The sequence below is a fragment of the Delphinus delphis genome, chromosome 14 (genome assembly GCF_949987515.2).
Source record: "Delphinus delphis chromosome 14, mDelDel1.2, whole genome shotgun sequence".
In the NCBI taxonomy this organism is placed as follows: Eukaryota; Metazoa; Chordata; class Mammalia; order Artiodactyla; family Delphinidae; genus Delphinus; species Delphinus delphis.
The window spans coordinates 30,494,820-30,514,496 of record NC_082696.1 but is presented as its reverse complement, the minus strand read 5'-3'; positions in this window follow the sequence as shown (position 1 = coordinate 30,514,496).

Here is a 19,677-nt window from a genome sequence, read left to right as displayed (position 1 = left end):
TATGCTTCTCAAATTAGAGTAACTGAATCTCTGGGAAGCCATGCTGGGATTGTCAGTGGTTGATACCCCAGGATGAACAAGGTAACACTTCCTGGAGCATCCATCTTAGAATTTTTTGTGAAGACTTTCTGTGTTTAGGCAGATATCTGTTAGTGTGTAACACAAAGGAGACATAAAAGAAATTTCTCCTTGCCAGGGCCCCCTTTGGACTGTATCTCAACCTACCTTCCATCTCCTCTACCATTTGGGTACTTTGATATAAATATTTAGGAAGCTCATTTTGACAGTCTTCAGGAAAGTCCCTATGATGCTAGCACATCTTTCAGAGATTTCTAGGGTTAAATACTGATGATATCCTATTTCATGACTCACAAAATATGCAAACTATTCTAGAATAGCCTGCAGAATGTGATGTAAATGTCTAATTATCCTACTAAGTTGCCCAGTTTCCTTTCTTACCAGAGCATGCCTACTTTTGTCTCAGCTAAGTCAATTCAGTGACTTTGGATGGCATTTTTCAGTTCTGTATAGAAAATAATTATAATAGGTATGAATTGAGAACTTTCTATGTATGAAGAGCCAGTTTTGTATTGTCTCTTTTAACTACCACAGCAACCCTCTGAGTTAGGTAGTATTCTCATCCCTTTTTACATATGAGAACTTGGGCACAGACTGGTCAAGCTACATTCTCAAGCTCACACAGCCTGAAAGAAAAGGATCCAAGATTTGAACTCAAGTGGTCCTTGTTGGAGGCTCCACCTTAACATTGTTTTTTGTCTGGAAATCATCTTGAATTAACAACACTCCTTTGTTTAAAAAAGCAAACAAAATCCTTATAATCATGGATAGCATGCTGACTTCTGCAAAGTGACATCATCTGTGCTTAACGGGTAGGATCCAGCTGCACACAGTGCTCAGCTTCTATGAACAACATTGACTTACATACACTCAGTTGCATGGTCAGTCTCAAACCAAACTATGAAGTTGATGAAATTCATACTCCCTTTTCACAGTCCTCAGCTTCCACATTCTTGACCTGCCTTGGCACACTCCAGCTGCTTTCTAACCTTCCCCTGTTGTGTAAACAAAAGAGAACTCGATACCAGCCTTTCAAGTGTGGTTGATGGATTCCACTTTACCTGGGTGTGAATGAATTTCAGTAATGTGCATCATCTCAACTAAGCATTTTCATTCAAGACTTTGGTTTTATCTCTAATGGAAGGATTTGAGTCCATTAAAATACCAGCCTCAGTAACCATGTGGTAAGATAACTTGAGTGTGAGAGGCCCTGGAACTAAATCTATATCATCATAAGTTACCCCATTTAATGAGACTCAGAGGGTAAAAATGGTCTAAAGGAACACCACCACAGAGTTTGTTTGCTTATTCAGACCTTCCCTCCTTTGGTGCCACTAAGGCTAACAGCAACCCATCAGTTACAGCAGCAGACATTTTTCAGAAGTTTCTGGGGGCAGAAGAGCATGTATCCCATTGCTATCATTTTCTTCCAAGACTGAAACAGGTGTCTAGGGCACATCCGTTCCTTCCACATACACTGCCCACCATCGCTGCCTGTACAGAGGCTTCAAGATGAAGCATCTCAAACCTCCTGTGCATTCTGATGCTGTGACATTTTAGTAACCAGCAATGGGCAATAGCTTTTATAGAAACACTGCTCTTGTGACATCCTGAAATACCTATGTCTTTTGTATTACTTTGATCTCTGATAAGAAGTTGCTGAAGATAAAACCACCTTATTAAAAGAGTTAACACAGTGAACGTTTCCCTCTGTCATACACAGTTTTTAATCTGTGTATATGTTTATCTCTTCCACTGGACTCATTGAAGTCATGGACTGTTTCTTTTTTCTGCATCCTCAGTGCCCAGTAGAGCACTTGGTACAGAGACAGTGCTCAGTAAATGTGGACTGAAGTAATTAATGACTAACAGAGTGGATATACAAATTTGTGTTGAGTCTATATATAACTCTAGGCTCTGTAAGAATATGGTTAGAGTAATTCTCCAACAGATTTTAGTAACATCATAAAGTGCCCTGCAGCATTAGACAGCATAATTTATGCTATTAGAATACGATACTGGCACAGGCAAAAATCATCCCATTCATTAACAAAAATTTAGAACTTAGGTTATAAGTAAGTACTAATTTTAGATTATTTTCCAGACAGGCTCCAATTTAAGGAATATTTTTAAAGAGTCCCACAAAAAATTTGAAACTGGCTTTTTAAAATTTATGGCTTAAGTTGTATTAAAGAAAAGACAGTAGTCCTTCATTACATATCATATAGATTTATAATCCTCTTTGAACTGTCTAGCTCCACTCTCCCCTTCCATTCTAATGTCCTTCTACTTCCCACATGCAGCCTTTCTCCATGCAAACCAGTATCCTCAAAAATCTCCTGTTACCCAGCACACTGGGCTCTTTATGGCCTTGGCTCATTCCAGTCCTCCTCCGTTTAATAACTCCTCCCCAGTCTTTCGTCAGTCCAACTCAGAGTCCAGTTCAAGTCCTTCCACCACGGATCATTCAAGTCCTTCCACCACGAATCATTCCCTGACAGCTCTTATAAATGATTTTCTATTTGTTCCTCTTCTGAGCTCCTAGTGCACATATTGTTAATGCCACATTTACATTCTTATTTCATCTTTTACTTGCTCTATGTTCATTAGTTTTCTCCCCAAATGTAAACTGTTTAAGGGCAATGATTGTGTCAAAACCTCTGAATCCTCCACAATACCAAATAAAATGCTAAGCACATAAAAACATACATGGAGCAAAAGCAATGAAAGCAAAAATAATTAGTAGGACTACATCAACTAAAAAGATCATCAAAAAATGAAAGAACAATCTGCAGAATTGGAGAAAATATTTGCAAATCATATGTCTGATAAGGGGTTAATATTCAAAAAATATAAAAAACTCATACAACTCAATAACAAAAAAAAAAAAACCTTAAAAATCCAGTTAAAATATGGGCAGAGGAACCGAACAGATATTTTTACAAACAAGACATACAAATGGCCAACAGGTACTTGAAACAGTGCTCAACATCACTAATCATCACGGAAGTGGAAATCAAAACCACAATGAGATTTCGCCTCACTCCTGTTAGAATGGCTATCCTAAAAAAGACAAGAGATGACAAGTGTTGGTGAGGATATAGAAAAAGAAAACTCTTGTGTTCTGTTGATGAGAATGTAAACTGGTGCAGGCACTATGGAAAACAGTATGGAGTTGGCTCAAAAAATTAAAAGTAGAACTACCATATGATCCAGCAATCCCACCTCTGGGTGTATATCCAAAGGAAATGAAGACAGGATATTGGAGAGATATCAGCACTCCCATGTTCATTACAACATTATTAACAATAGTCAAGATATGGAAGCAACCTAAGTGTCCATAGATGGATGAATGGATAAAGATGTGGTATATGTACACAATGTCATATTTAACCATGAGAAAGAAGGAAATAACTGCCATATGGGACAGCATGGATGGAGCTTGAAGACATTATATGAAGTGAAATAAGCCAGACAAAGAAAGACAAATACTGCATGATATCACTTATATGTGGAATCTCTTTTTTAAAAAAAGTGAGGGCTTCCCTGGTGGCGCAGTGATTGAGAATCTGCCTGCCAATGCTGTGGACACGTGTTCGAGCCCTGGTCTGGGAGGATCCCACATGCGACGGAGCAACTGAGCCCGTGAGCCACAACTACTGAGCCTGCGCATCTGGAGCCTGTGCTCCGCAACAAGAGAGGCTGCGATAGTGAGAGGCCCGCACACCGCGATGAAGAGTGGCCCCCGCTTGCCGCAACTAGAGAAAGCCCTCGCACAGAAACGGGGACCCAGCACAGCCAAAAAATAAAATAATTAATTAATTTAAAAATAAGTTTAAAAAGTGAAACTCATAGAAACAGAGAGTAGAAAACTGGTTGTCAGGGGTTGGGTGGTGGGGGAAATAGGGAGAGGTTGGTGAAAGGGTACAAACTTTCAGCTACAAGACAGAGTCTGAGAATCTAATGTATAACATGGTGACTCTAGTTGATAACACTTTTTGTATAACTGAAATTTGCTGAGAGAGTCGAACTTAAATATTTTCACTAAAAAAAAGATAAATAAGTGAGGTGATAAGTGTGTTAATTAACTAGATTAAGGGGGTATCCTATCATGATGTATATGCTTATCAAACCACCACATTGTGCACTTTAAATATCTTATAATTTTATATATCAGTTATACCTTAATAGAGCTGAAATTTTAAAAAATGTACTCATCAATATTGCTTGTTTGTTGGCAGAATTGAGTTTTTAAATATTTCACTGACCCCTTTATTGGTACTTGGCTTCTATTATTTGATCTTCCCTAAAAATTAAAATCACTTGTCAAAATCCTTTTATAACCTGTCATATCTTAATGCTATGTCTTAACCAAATGATATTTAAATTTGTCTGAAAGGAAATTTTGTCTTCCCATTGGAACTTTACTCAATATTCTGCCCACCAGAAGTCAGTGCTGCTTTTGGAAACACTTTTAGTATTGTTTCCCTTCTCATGATTCAAAGAGCACAGTCTGTAGTTTAAAGATCTTCATAATTTTAACATCTTGGGGGTGACTTAAATCCAGGAAACTGTATGGCCACAGCCAAATGGATAAACAAGGAGTATACCAAAGGTATACTTATTGGAAAGAATATTTTCCCCAACTTTTCACATACAGCTAAGAAGTGAAATGAGTAGAAAAGTGAAGGGTAACCTGTAAGTCTGAAATAGCACTTTTCCAGGTGCAAGAGAGGATGTAAAATTGCTGACATTGGTTTTAAAAAGTTTAAATTGTAAAGAAAAAGGCAATAGTACCTAGGATGGTGGTTTTTATCTGAAACTAAGATCAATGCTCATCATTTCCAAGTATAAAGTAAGTGGAGGCTTTAGGAATTGCTCTAATTTTAATAAAATACAATTTTCTAATTTTTGTCCACTCTTTACTGGTTCATGCCTCTGCACTTATGTTGATTTGGAAAGTCTATATTTGTGAAAGAAATCGTTTAAACACTTTTCTTTTAACTTGGTAATGTGATTATTAGCAGTGAGGTCCATTTGTTTATCCACTGGACTACTATAATACTAATTAGAAAGGTCAGTGTATTTCTCAGATCACCATGTACCTTAATACACTGAACCTTCTAACATGTCTAATTGTACTTGTCATACTGCGACGTCTCACATTATAGGAGGCTATGCTGGAGGGATTTCATTTCTTGACTTAAAATCTAGAAGAGTTATTGTCCGGATTTTAAATGATCTTTGCCTACTTTGACAAAAGGAAATGGACCAAAGATTTCATTCTTTCTATTTTTCCTTATTAAGTAGAAATTGGAAGGGTAGACGGAGTTTCAAGTGTGGTTTGGGCCACTTCAATACCCTGCCTTGACATTTTGAACATTTCTAACTATTCTGCTCTTTGAACTGCCTTAGCACTTTTTAAAAACAATTGGGTCAAGATAGATACTTTTTTAAGTTCTACTCTTTAGACTTAGACTTTATAGCTACATCAGTTAACATCATGAGTACTGTGAATAACTATGCTCTGTGCAGTTAATCAAATTCCCACTTTATCTGTGGATTTTGGTGGCAGATGACACAGGACTGATGAGTGATTAACTAGCCAAGAGAAAGGTAGGGTCACAGGAAACACCCCAAGAAGTTGAAATGAGTCCCCCTCAATAAAAATTCTTTGAAGAATATATTTAAATTAGAAAAAATATATTCAGTCATGTGAATGCTTCTTACAGGGGCAGAGTGAGTTTACATAAGCATTTTATTTATTGTTTTAATTTTTATTGAAATATAGTTGATTTACAATGTTGTGTTAGTTTCAGGTGTACAGCAAAGTGATTCAGATATATATATATGTGTATATATATATCTATATATATATTTTTATATATAGATATATATATACACATATATATATTCTTTTCTAGATTCTTTTCCATTATAGGTTATTACAAGATATTGAGTATAGTTCCCTGTGCTACACAGTAGGCCCTTGATGGTTACCTATTTTATATATATTTGTGTGTATATTTTAATCCCAAGCTCCTAATTTATCCCTCCCCCCTTTTCCCCTTTGGTAACCATAAGTTTGTTTTCTGTCTGTGATTTTATTTCTGTTTTGTAAATAAGTTCATTTGTATCATTTTTTTAGATTTCCACATATAAGTGTTACCATATATTTATCTTTCTCTGTCTGACTTACATCACTTAGTGTGATAATCTCTAGTTCTATCCATGTTGCTGCAAATGGCATTATTTCATTCTTTGTTATGGCTGAGTAATATTCCATTGTGTATATATACCACATCTTCTTTATCCATTCATCTGTCAGTGGACACTTAGGTTGCTTCTTAGGTTGCTTCTGTGCCTTGGCTATTGTAAGTAGTGCTGCTGTGAACATTGGGGTGCATGTATCTTTTCAAATTAGAGTTTTCTCTGGATATATGCCCAAGAGTGGGATCACTGGATCATATGGTACTATATTTTTAGTTTTTTAAAGAACCTTCATTCTGTTCTCCATAGTTGCTGCACCAATTTACATTCCCACGAACAGTGTAGGAGGGTTCCTTTCTCTCCACACCCTTTCCAGCATTTAGTATTTATAGGCATTTTGATGATAGCCATTCTGACTGGTGTAAAGTATACCTCACTGTAGTTTGATTTGCATTTCTCTGATAATTAGCAATGTTGAGAATCTTTTCATGTGCCTTTTCGCCATCTGTATGTCTTCTTTGGAGAAGTGTCTATTTACGTTTTCTGTCCATTTTTTGATTGGGTTGTTTGGTTTTTTTTTATATTGAGCTATATGAGCTCTTTGTATATTTTTGAAATCAATCTCTTTTCCTTAGCATTGTTTGCAAATATTTTCTTCCATTCTGTAGGTTATCTTTCTGCTTTGTTTATGGTTTCCTTTGCTGTGCCGAAGTTTTTAAGTTTAATTAGGTCCCATTTGTTTTTTTTCATTGTTCTTATTTCCATTACTCTAGGAGACAGATCCAAAAAACTATTGCTGCAGTTCATGTCAGAGTGTTCTGCCTATGTTTTCCTCTAGAAGTTTTATATTACCCAGTCCCACATTTAGGTCTTTAATCCATTTTGCATTTATTTTTGTATATGACATTAAAGAATGTTCTAATTTCATTCTTCTACATGTAACTGTCCAGTTTTCCCAGCATCACTTGTTGAAGAGACTGTCCTTTCTCCATTGTATATTCTTGCCTGCTTTGTTGTAGATTAATTGACCATAAGTGCATACGTTTATTTCTGGGCTTTCTATGTTGTTCCATTGATCTATATGTTTGTTTTTGTGCCAGTACCATACTGTTTTGATGACTGTAGCTTTGTAGTATTAGTCTGAAATCAGGGAGCCTGATTCCTCCAGCTCCATTCTTTGTCAAGATTTCTTTGGCTATTTGGGGTCTTTTGTGTTTTCATACAAATTGTAAAATTTTTTGTTCTAGTTCTGTGAAAAATGCCATTGGTAGTTTGATAGGGATTGCATTGAATCTGTAGATTGCCTTGGGTAGTATGGTCGTTTTCACAATATTGATTCTCCCAATCCAAGAACATGGTATATATTTCCATCTGTTTGTGTCATCTTCAATTTCTTTCATCAATTACATAAGTATTTTAATAGCCCCTTGGGTATCTGCTAAACTTTGGTAAGAAGGAGAATTAACATGGACTCTCTCATATTGACAGGGGACAGGGAAGGGCTTTTTTTTGAAGTAAAAGCAATTTAGAAGATTCAATTTAAAAACAACTTTATTTAGACACTTCATGAAGTCCACGTGAAAATTTCGAATGCTTATAATAAAGTCTCTGTGTGTATGTGTCATCAGGATTTGATGGACACAGTCAGTGTCTGAACTAGCAAAAAAAAAGGTAGTCAACTATTTTTGGAGTGTCTCATGACCCCAACATTCCTCTACTACTTTTATGTTTCCCTGATTCGGGACAGGTTGATGTTTCTTAGATCAGGAGTCAACTAAAAACTCTAAGAACAATTGTTCCAACCACTGTCCTAGTTTTGATTTCAAGAAAAATGTCATTGGTTGCACTTGTTAAAAAGTAAACTGAGGCACATTACAACTTTTCAAGAGTTTATCTGAGCATACATTAATTCAAATCAAGCGGCACCAAGCCAGAAGTTGTTAGGAGAACCCCACCGAAAGGAGCAAGAGACAAGGAGCAAGGAGATGCTGAACTAAAGCTGGGACATGATTTGACTGGTGATAGCTTAAGCTGTTGCCTTATTTGGGAACGCCTCGTTGACTGTTTGTGATTGGTTGTTACTAAGTTTCATTTTCTTGGATGCCAGTGCTTTGATGTTGGCTTAGGTCTGTGTTCACTTATGTAGGCTGCCGAGGCATTGGAGACACCTCAGTCTAATGACCTCCTTTTTTAAATACTTATAGACACAAGCTACTTTTTAGCATCATTAGAACTATGATTTGCACTATAAATATGGACCAGACTAGAATTCAAAACTATGTAGCATGTTGTTCAAAAGTAAACATCATATAACATCATTATTGTGTGTCCAGATATTTCTGTATACCATATGCTCAGAACAAAGTTTATTTATTCTAAGAATCTTCAAAAGATCCAGAATTATTAAAATTGTATATTCATAAAAGCATATAGCATCTAACTTCCCAATTACAGACCTAGGGATTTAGGTCAAGAAAAGAATTGCAGCCATAAAAACCTGGAAATCACTGTCATGTGCAGTTGAATGTGAGATGTGGTGATCTTGGAAAAAGGCACGTTCTCCATGTTTAAAAGACATGGAAACCCTTTAGAACTGTATTTTGTCACCATAATCAAAAGACATAAGTTTTCATCATGTGCTTTCTCCTTACCTTGTAGCATGAATGAGAAAGATTTCTAGGTTCAGAAATCAAAAACTCAAAATCCCCGTTACAATTATGACAGTTTACTGATAATTGAAACAGAAAATTTTGCAATTGTAACTGTCTTCACACATTTTTTTCTTACATGCATCATTGATTGGTTTTTATTCAAAGAAAAAAAATAACTGTTTATATAACAATATAGAATATTTCTCAGATTCACTTCTTAGAATGGGAGAAAAAATACAAGTCTGTTTACTGAAACTTTGTTCCTGAGATTTTTTTTTTATTGATTCAATGGACTCAACTTGGTGTCTTCTGTAATATGTTTCTAGTCCCTTCATGCTGTTGGCTTTCTAGATGTCCTTCTCCTTCTGAACAGGTCTTTACATGAACTATATTTGTTCCTGGAGAATGCAGCATGACCACACAAATTTGTTCAAAATAATGAGCATTCCTTTAAAGGCCAACTGAAGGAGAAAGGTTTTGCTCAGCACATTTTTATCACTGATATAACTTCCTCTCTCTCTCTCTCTCTCTCTCTTTCTCTCTCTCTCTCACTTTTTCTTTTCTCATATGAAACATCACATCTTTCCTTAGGATGAGAAACTCACAGACTAAGAATGTAAGGCTTTCTACGTGTCTGGAGGAACTTTTGTCATTTAAAGTAAAATAGCTCTTACCAAGCAAAACAACCTTCCTGAGTATTTCATTCCTGGGACTGTTTGCATTCTTTCCCAGTGAGCTGGAGTGATAGGCACCAGAACCTATTTATAACAGGCAAGAAGAGCTATTAAACTATTTGGGCTGGGTTAAGAATAAAAGCTGCAAGTGATTGGTTGGAATTTTGACATGCCTCTTTCCAGCAAGCATCCGTTGCCCTTTTGGGGAAGATGTGGCTGTATGTCAGGTTTGTGAGAACCCAACTCAGGAACAGCATGCAACGTGAAAATGGAAACAGTTGGATTGAAACCATACATGGTGAAGTCAGAAAGATGCTCTTTCTTGAGCTGTTACTGAAATATGCTGGGGATATTTCAGTGTTTGAAGAATAAATAGAACTTGAGGTACACTGGAGGATAATGTAAAAGTATGTGAGAGGTCTCTGTGAATTTTCCCAGGCAGCATCTCTCAGCCAATTATATTTCAGCTTTCACTCTGACTTTAGAAAACATTATTCCAGTGCAATAACGTCTGAGCCCTTTGTGAGTGGACACAGACTGCCTTGCTTCTTTAAAGACATGAGACAGGTTTCTACCTAACACTGTGTTCCTCAGGATTAAAGCACAGAAGCAAAACCGAAAGAAACAAAACCACAGCTAAAACCCCAAACGAGCACAAGAAGACATTGTAAATTATCAATACTTGACAACTAGTGAGAAACTACTCAGAATCATAGAATGTTTGACCTGTGCAGGACACTAAAAACCCGTAGTCCGAGCTCTTCTTTAGATGAAGAAAACAAGACACACAAAAAAATAAAATAACCTGATAACCTAACCATTTATAACAGAACTGGAATCACTTCTCATGGCTTCCTGTCTCCCAGTCCAAGGGTGCCCTTCATTGGGAAATGCAAATTAAGAGCAAAAATTACAATGGAAAGCATGTCTACAATGTGTTGGAGCATTGCTAGACTTACACTTGCTGAGTCTGTGGCCCCTGGGCTGTGTAGCAGCCACAAATAAGCCACAGCATTTTGGTATTACAAGTACTAAGGCTTATCCGGTTTGGTTACTCCCAGGGAGAATAAAATAGCTGGGTATTTTTAGGAACATATAGCCATTCAAACTAAAGGGTGGGATGGTGCTGGTACTGTGAAAAATAGACAAAGACAAAGGTTTAGGCAGTTAAGGAAGATGACTGGTCAGAGACAGTCTTCTCTGCATTTTTTTAGCTCTATTTATGAAGCACTGAGATGTTCTCTTTGAATTATGTAAGCATTTAATACTACGAGAATTGGTCTGTTTAATATAACCAGCCTTCCTAGCTAAATCTTGTTTCCTAGCCAAAGTGTATTGATATATGAGAAGTATACTTCTTCCTCTCTATGAGAGTGTTTATTTAAATTGATATTTTGAACTCTCCTGCAGACACAGACTTATGTCTGTGAGAATCTCAGCATCCCAGAAGCACATCCATCTGGAGGGTGGTGCTTGTTACTGGTATCTCATTTTTGTACTGGGGTACAACAACAGAGAGGAACTTTTCTTCTAACTCAACAATGCTAAGACATCAGACTTACACTAGAAAGCAATTATTGAATTTAGATCAGGTTGTGTTATGAATTTGAGACTTAACTCTGAAAGTCTTTCCTAAGCTTTTCTTTTCAGTACCTTAATGGAGGAAACATTTTGAGAATGAAGGAGAAAGGAAAATCTAGATCAACCTTTTGGTTACTATGGGTTTTTATCTTAGCAGATTTTTGAGCAGATCAAGTGAAATAATTCACATAGAAATTTAAAATATTATTATAGACTTTAAACATTAACTTGAGGAAGTGTATTTTAACTGATAATGTTAAAATATATAGAGGGATAAAATATATTAAGAAATTATAATAATGGCACATATGTTACATTAGCCACTGACCTGAGTATGTGCATTGATGATTTCACATCATCTTCTCAACCCTATGAGAGTAACTATTATTTATGTTTTTAAATGTGAAAATTAAGGCCCAAAAAAGTCATGCAGCTAGTAAATGGCACAGTCACAGATATTTATGACTCCAGAATATATGCTTCTGACCACTAGGTTCTACTGCCTGAAATAAAACTGCTACTTTTCATGGTATCACAAAAAAAAAAAACCTTAGAAGATAACTTTGTAACTCTACTGGTCATGTACTAATTTTATCTGGTTCTGATTGGTTTTGTTTGGTTAAGTCTTTTTTTATAAAAGATCTTAGAACATTTAAATTATCCTGTTTCTTATGAAGAGAGATCAGAACAAAGCAGGCTGTCAGCAACTGGCAAGAATCAGTGATTCATGTGAGAGACTATTATCTTTGTTGATAATAGATAGTGCTGTGCTAAGAGCCCAGTGACAGGAATCTGCCATATCCCGGCTGTGAGATTTATGTCAACACTATTACTGAAATACATTGTCTACAATTCCTTTCTGCCTCTAAAATTCTATGATTCTCTTACAGAACCTTCCTTTGGAAGATCTTGCATTGTTTATTTAAAAGGCATATGTAGTTTAAACCACAGGAAAAAATAGTGGTATCAATACAGAATTAAACTCACACTTAAGAGTTCCATATTCCATTGGAACGTTTCTCAGAAAAGCAATAGCATCAAATTGAGAGTAAAATGACCAAAGTAAAAATATAGTAATGTGTATCATGAGGCAATCTGATAATTACCAGGGTGGTGTAAGAAGCAACTTATTTACCTAATGGAGAAAGTGTGGTGTGATTTTGGGGAGTAGTTTTTCAGCATCTCTCCTCCACAGTCATTTCCAATGGCAGCTTTAGTGCCAGGCTGATGCCCTGGAAATTGTTCAGCATATGGTCACTCTGAAGGTGTTCTGCCTCGAGAGTTACATCATTTCAAACTTAAACCCAATTTTTCTGACTCTACAGTCTGCAACTTCTTTTCACTTTTCTATCATTCTCCTTCTCATTTTATGAATATAGATAGAGTAGAAGGGCATACCTTACTTATCCCTGGTCACCTACCCACTGGCAAAACTGAAATCAGAACGTAGGGGCACACATTTCTATTAATAAATATGCTATGATAAAAAAGACACCTTTTACTTTGAAATGTTTTATTCTAACACAATAAAGACTTGTGTAGAAATGACACTTGAAACTTATCCTACATTTCTGGGTTCAATTACTGCATCAGCCAATTGCAGATATGTGCGTTTGTGAACATCGAGTTTGCCCAGCCCTCTTTTTGCCCTTATTCATAAGAGAATTTGAGGTTATAAATAGATCATCACTATAAAATAAGAGGGTCAGTCGGATCAATTTATAAATGAAGAATACCATATTTTATTTATTTCTTTACACACAGGAACACAAAGTAAAGCACAGAAACACACATAAATTTTTTCCTCAAAACACCTAGATATTTCATACATCTTTAGACCTCAGTCTGCTAAGAACATTTTAGACCCTCTCATGCTAAAGTTAAAAACCAGTTGAGTTAGGAAATTCCTGATTCTTTTAGCAAAATGAGAATCTTGTGACTGAGCCAAGAAGGTAGTTTTTCTAGTACTAATGCCATGTGCAGTTTTGCTGTTGGTGTCACATTGCATCTCAGGGGATCTCTCCCCTTCACCCGGCAGCAATATCTTAATGAAGGAAGCTCGTTCTTACAAAGAAAACTCAGAGTAGGTTGCAAATAATAATAATGTTATGTGTATGTTGTACTGGATTTAACTCACCAAGAATTCCACACACATTTCATTTTTAGGATGGGAAATTTCTATTTAGTCTATGGTTTTGTATGTGACTGTAATCCAGTTCCTTATTCAGAAGCTGACGATGGTTTATTTTTCTATCTCGATTATTTTCTTGGGATTTTTGGCCCTCCTGTTTAGGCTCCTGCTATTGGCAGGTGGGTCTCATTAGCATCCAAATGATACAGAATTGAGATGCTTCATAAATGACTGCCCAAGGAGGTTTGAGACATCTTTGTAGAAATTTTTCTTTTTTGTAAGAGATTCCTAACCACATTTCCCTCAAGCCTTTTTAAAAATATGAATTTCTTTTCATCTATGAGACTAATTTTGCCCATAGTATATGAATGTTACTCAAGGAAGAATTCTTTTGTGTATGAAAATAGTGAAACTGGAAAAAACACAAACATACCTTTATTACAGGAGCCAGTTTCAGACAAACTCTTTTATCCCTTATTCCCTATACCACATAATAAAAGTTTCATAATATCCAAGGGTGAAGACTTGTTGCTATGGACTGAATGCATGTCTCCAACCTTTACATCTATATGTTGAAACTCTAACTCCCAGTGTGATGGTATTTGGAAATGGGGTTTGGGGAAGATAATTAGGTTTAGATGAGGTCACAAAGATGGGGTTCTCATGATGGAATTAGTGCCCTTATCAGGAGAGACACCAGAGCACCCTCTCTCTCTCTCTTTTACTCCTACTCCCCTGCCATATGAGGATAGAGAGAGAAGAAGACAGCTATCCATAAGCCGTAAAGGGAGCTCTCACCAGAAACCAAACCTTGCTGGACATTGATCTTGCAGCCTCCCGAACTGTGAGAAAATGTATTTCTGTTGTTTAAGCCACCCAGTCTGTAGTATTTTATCATGGTAGCCCACTAAGATACTTGTCATACGGCAATTATCAATATACATATGATTGGCCACTGAATTGCACAAAATATCAAGAGGTTTTATTTGTAGGATAATTGACCGTATTTCGTACCCCCCCCCAACTTTCAGCTTTCTCTAAACAGCCTAAGAGACTCCTTTCTAAGTCTAAAAATTTGTAGATTTTCTTGGATTTCTTATGTGGACAGCAATGCCATTTACAAATAACGAAAATTTTGTTTTGATCTCTGTGATCTAAGCCATTTTATTTAATTTTTTGTGGTATTGAATTGTCTAGCATCCCCAGTGTATCACTGAACAAAAGAGATAATGTAAGATATCCTTGTATGGTACTTGCAGGACAGTTTTGATAGAAAACCTTTATCTGGTTAAGGATGTTCCTCTTCTATTCCTATTTGCTAAATTTTTGTTTTTCTACATGAGTGAGTATTGAATTAACTTTCATTACTTATTGGGCATATAATTTGTTAATTATCCTTTAAGGGGTGGATTACATTGCAATGCATTCTGAGATAAATCATCACTATTTTTAGGAGTAGATTTTTCTGTGTGGGGCATATAGTAGCTTTAATAAGGTAGATGTTTCTTTCTTTCTTATGTGAGTCTAGTTAGGCAGTACAGGACTGAAAAATAGTGCCAGGGTATCATGGATCCAGATTTCTTCTAGTTTCTTCCTGTGCTTTGTGTGGTCTTCATTCCTTATGGTCAAGGATGGCCTCTTTAATAACAGCTTTTTCATCTGCATTCCAGCCAGTTGGAAGGACTATGAGGAGGAAGAAGAGAGGCCTACATTTCATAAGAACAAACCTTTCTCTCTTTTTTTTCTTTAAATAAATTTATTTATTTTTTTGACTGTGCTGGGTCTTCATTGCTGCACGTGGGCTTTCTCTAGTTGTGGCGAGCGGGGGCTACTCTTCATTGTGGTGCATGGGCTTCTCGTTATGGTGGCTTCTCTTGTTGTGGGGCACAGGCTCAGTAGTTGTGGCTCACGGGCTCAGTAGTTGTGGCTCGTGGGCTCTAGGGCACAGGCTCAGTAGTGTGGCACATGGGCTTAGTTGCTCCGTGGCATGTGGGATCTTCCTGGACCAGGGATAGAACCCATGTCCCCTGCATTGGCAGGCGGATTCTTAACGACTGTGCCACCAGGAAAATGCCCCTTTCTCTTATAAGACTCCAGTGTCCAGAACTTACTCACATGTGCACTCTTAACTATAAGAGGGGCACACTTTACCAATTTCTTATATTTAATATTTCCTGTATTATACTTTATTTTGACATATTCTCTCATTTATTATCTAGCTTTGTGAGTCAAATGTTTAACTCATTTGTACTTAATCTTTCTAGTTTCTTTATCTTTCTAAAATTATTGAGGGCTATAAATAAATGTTCCTTGAAAATCTCTTAGAGGGCTTCCCTGGTGGCGCAGTGGTTGAGAGTCCGCCTGCTGATGCAGGGGACACGGGTTCGTGCCCCGGTCCGGGAAGATCCCACATGCGGCAGAGCGGCTGGGCCCCTGGGCCATGGCCGCTGAGCCTGCGCATCCGGAGCCTGTGCTCCGCAATGGGAGAGGCCACAACAGTGAGAGGCCCGCATACCGAAAAAAAAAAAGAAAATCTCTTAGATACATCTCAGTTGTGTTCAGATCTATATATTTTATAATAGTCGTTGTGAATTCTACGTAAAACCATTAGTTATTTAAAGAGTGTGTTTTAAAATTTTCTGTATGCTTTAAAAATACATTTTAATATTGATTTCTTGTATAATTGGCCAGAAAACATGAACTATATGCTACAGATTTTTAAAATACTTATTGAGATTGCCTTTTCACTTAATATATGGTCAAATTTTGTGACTGTCCCTTTTGTGCTTGAAAGAAATTCATATTCTCTATTTATTGGATACATGAGTTCTGTTAGATCCAGCTTATTAATTATGTCATTTATATCTTCCATAAAGGTGTTAATTTTTATCAGCTTTTATCTGCTTAATTTCTGCATACTTCTGATAGAGGTATGTTAAAATTTCCTACTGATTGTAGATATGTTCACTTTTCCTTATATTTCTGAAGTTTTTTCTCATATTTGTCTTTATTCACATATAAGTTCTTGAGTATTATATCTTTATGTGGATTTTTCTATTAATTTTTACCTTAAATTCTAATGTATCTCACATTAACATTGCTAAATTAACTTTTCATCTTCATTTGCCTGTTAACTTTTTTGTATCCTTCTGTTGTCAATTGTGTGCTTTGTTTTAGTGTTTCTTAAAACAGAGTTAGCTGGATTTTTAAAAAATTAATTTAATAATTTCTTCTTTTAATATGTTAGTTTAACATATTTGCATTTATTGTGTTTGGTGATTTATAACATCACACTTTGATTCTATTTTCCATACATACATTTTATTTGTTTATTTTTCCTCTTTTCTGCATTTTGTTTGATTAAAAAAATTTTTTTAAATGTGCCTTTATTTCCTTTGCTGACTTGAATGCTATTTCTTTTCCCTTAGTGGACATCCATTAAATTTGATGCTGCTTTTTTAAGTATACATTTTTTCTAACAAAGTTCAAAGTTATTCAAAATGTCTGACTTCTCCTGTGAAGGATGTGGATCTCAGTGTGCTTTAACTATTCACACAACACCCAATCCCATAATCATCCTTTTAAAATATTATATAGAATTTTACCTATCAATTTGAATCTAGCAAATACGTTAAGATTTTACAGTCTAAGAATTTTTAAAGTTGCCCTTATTCTTGAATGACAGTTTAATTCATGATAGTTTAATTAAGTATAGAATTCTAATTGAAGGTTAATCTCAGTACCTAGAAGATATTACTTCATTATGTTATATAATCTATTGTTACTGATAAGATTTGTCCTTTCTGAATGTTTTCCATTTATAGTTAATCCTTTTTTCTTTCCTTTTTTTTAAAAGAATTTTATATTTTTCCTTGGTGCACTGTATATAGTTTCCTTTTAATGTGTCTAGATGTGAATTTATCTCTATTGTTTCTACATTTTACTTGATGTATGCTTTCAATATCAGAATTCATATCTTTTTATCTAGTAGGTTCTATATCAATAGCCCTTTAGTCAGTAATCCTGGTTCTCATATTGACGACACATTGATTAGTTTATGTTCTCTCCAGGTGTGTAACTCTGATAAATTTAGATCACAAATCATTATTCTGTAGGGGCTGTCTCAATGTGAAAATAAAATATGTTCTCATGTTACCTCCATTTGTGATAGTTTGTTACAATAATGGCCCTAGTGAATGATGCCTCTCAGTATCCATGTCCTTATATAGTCCTTTCTACATTGACTTTGGGCTTGGACACGTGACCTTCTCTGCTTAATGGGTTATCAGCAAATATGACATAAGCAGAGGCTTAATACATGTTTGTGCATTGGGGCTGGCCCTATGGGAACTCTGAGATAACCATGTTATAAGGACTCAGAGTCTAGCTTCTCCAAGATGATCCCAGTCAATTCTTTAGATGAATGCAGCCACAGGCAAAAGCAGAAGAACCAGCAAGCCAACATTCAGAATTATGAAAAATAATAAATCCATGTTGTTTTAAGACACTGAGTTTCCTGATAGAGCAATAGTTAACTAATACGATGTCTAATTTTTTTAACTTTCCTCTCCCCAATAATGTGTTCCAAATTACGTTCAGACTTTTATACCTACTTGAGATGATGGCACACATAACAAGCTATTCAATCCTCTGTTCCTTATAATTAGTTATTCCCAGAAAGAAATCATAGCACTCTGAGGTACAGTTAATCATATTTATAGAACGTCTGTAGGTTATCAAGGGTCTCAATGTGGATAAAAATAAGAACAGTTTAAATATATAAATAAAACAGTTCTCTTAGGGCTGCAAAAGAAATTAAGATAGTGTTGTTGTGGGTGGAACAGTGTCCATGAGAAAATGCCAGCGCTCTGAAAAAAAACAACAAGCAGATGTTTGTAGGTAAAGTAGAAGCTGTGAATCACGATTACTGTTGTGATTTCCCTTCCCAATGGAATGAAATACAATTTTACATGGAAAAGACATGATTGCCTCTCATTACACAAAGAACTTTCAAGTCATATTTCCTTGGAAGCCATGTGACTGGACCAGAGATCAAAGTTTAAGGTAGTCATTTGCTGGTTTCCGATCAGGCAGGGTGATTTCACAGTTTAGAAGCAACTAGCCATCTGATGGAGTTCAGGCTGAATATTTGCAAAGGGTTTCCCAGGTTGCCTTAGGGGCATAGATAACTCCTTAAAAGCAGATCACTTCCTCATTTTTTATTAACAGTGTGTCTGCCTCTCTTTGGCTCAGGAGTATTCCAATTTGAGACCAAAGAATGTATTTAGGGGACTGGGTAAACTTTATCAAGATTGATAAAGAGAGGAGCCATCTTTTACTGAGAACCTGACAATTTCCAAGGAAACGGTTTAGGAGGTATAGAAGCCAAGCTACTAGTTATGTCCACTCAACCAAAAGGCTCTTTTAAGAAATACTTTTATCTGAAAACTTAAACTAGAAAAATAAAGATTATCTTCCTAAAAAATTCACAGAAAATAAAGCAGAATGAAAGATTTAAGAGGAACTGTTTGGGACTGACATGTACACACTGCTATATGTAAAACAGATAACCAACAAGGACCTACTGTATAGCACAGAGAACTCTGCTCAATACTCTGTAACAACTTAAACGGGAAAAGAATTTGAAAAAGAATAGATACATGTATATGTATAACTGAATCACCCTTTCTGTACACCTGAAACTAACACAGCACTGTTAATCAACTATACTCCAATATAAAATAAAAATTTTAAAAATTAAAAATTATGAAAAAAAAAAACTTCACCACCATTTAGCGATGCAGCAATAATTAGTTCACTTGCCAGGTGAGGAGGGAAGTTGAGTGTAGATTTCCCTATCCTGGACATTTCATGTAAAGAGAATAATAGAATATTTTTTAAAAAAAAAGAGGAACTGGACACACATTTCACATTCTCATAATCAGAGGGTAAATGTTCCTACCCTTTGACCCTCAGAAGGTAAATTTGGCCACAAGTCTCCTTATCCTCCAACAAAGTTAACTGGCATGTGAAGAGCTTGCCAGAACATAGAACTGGGGAAGGCTGAAGTGAATATTGGTTTTCACTGTGATGGACATTGAAGAAGCTAAACTTTCATGTGGTTTAAATAGTTTAACTGTATTGGAGTGAATGTGTCTTCCAACCAACTCACTTGCACTTCCTTTTCTAGGCTACATGATTTGGGTTACAGAACCCTCTCACATTAGAACCTTTGTATTTTTTTGTGAAAATAATGTTGGTATTGAATACCCTTTAACTCTCAAGAAAAAGAGAGTTACATTAACCTAACCCTGGCTATTTCATCATGTTGAGAGTATGAAATTTCTTCCTA